Here is a 1,324-nt window from a genome sequence, read left to right on the forward strand (position 1 = left end):
AAACGTGATGACGTCGGTTGCAAATTCCGATACGCCCCCTTATATGGAGAGCGCTTCCGGATAAACTTCATTATGTGACACTTACATTCCAGGGGTTTTTTTTGTTGTCAAAGTTCAACACTGATAGATGCCATGACACTATTTATACATCGTATGTCTCAGTGCTTCATTCGGCATGTGTAAGATTTACAAAGCGTCTCTTTTGGTTATTCAAATATAAACTTTTACACTTGACTCACACTTCTCGTCACTGTCCACCACTGAAACGGTTGCACAATGTGATTGTAGAAGTATTATAATTCAGTTATTATTCTTTTATAAGTCTGAGGTTGGGATGGAGTAAAATGATCATTCACTCGCCACCAACAACCAGGTGCCAACCACAGGGTTAGTACCTGTACCAGGTACCTGTAGCTCTCTCAAATTGGATGGCTATGGATAGATTTAAATTGTCTATTTTTGTAGGTAAATTACCCAGAATAAACAAGTAAACTGGTTTAAAAAAAATATATTTTTACACCATTAAATGTGTTGTAAATGAGTTGTGAAAGTTAAAATAATGTTTTTTTTTGTCTATACATTTGGGTGGCTTTGCTTTAAAACAAAAGTGTAAGTGAATATAACATTCCAGTGAGGGTACAAACCAATAATGAAATCATATTTTTGGACTGGGATTAAGATTTTTTTATACATAGCCTAATGGATGAAGATATATTTAGGGCCCATTAATCTAAAGAATTGCAAAAAGTAATTGGATACCCTCAGCAGACTTTGCAGGAAGGGGGCTGATGTATATATGTACACAGGTTTTACATTGCACTTTTGTTAGTAATCTGATGACCCATCTGCTTTCCATTTGCTGAGGATGTTATAATGTTTACATCACTTATGCAGGAGAGACCCCCTTAATGTAATGTTTTTGTATAGTTCTGATATGCAATTCTTCTTTTTTGATAGTTTAAGAGCCAGTACTGCCTCACAGTTTGTTCTTCATTAAATTAACACAACAGGGACATTTTGTGTGTCTTTGTTTCAGATGAAGTCTGATTTTGTAAATAAAAAACATGCTTCATGAGACTTTATGACTTAGGAATAGACAGACTTTATTGTCATTCAACTGCACATTCCCAATATAGAGTTGAGCAACAGTTTGTTGCAAGGCTCCAAAAAAAGAAAAGAAACAGAAGACAAGTAAAAAGAAAAACAGTATAAATAGTATGTGCAATATAAAATTGAAAATGATAAATTTTTATAAGAGGATTATGACAAGTGCTAATATCAGTAGCGGCAGGATGTATTGCAGTGAAAACAGGAAATGAACAAT

The sequence above is a fragment of the Etheostoma cragini genome, chromosome 20 (genome assembly GCF_013103735.1).
Source record: "Etheostoma cragini isolate CJK2018 chromosome 20, CSU_Ecrag_1.0, whole genome shotgun sequence".
In the NCBI taxonomy this organism is placed as follows: domain Eukaryota; kingdom Metazoa; phylum Chordata; class Actinopteri; order Perciformes; family Percidae; genus Etheostoma; species Etheostoma cragini.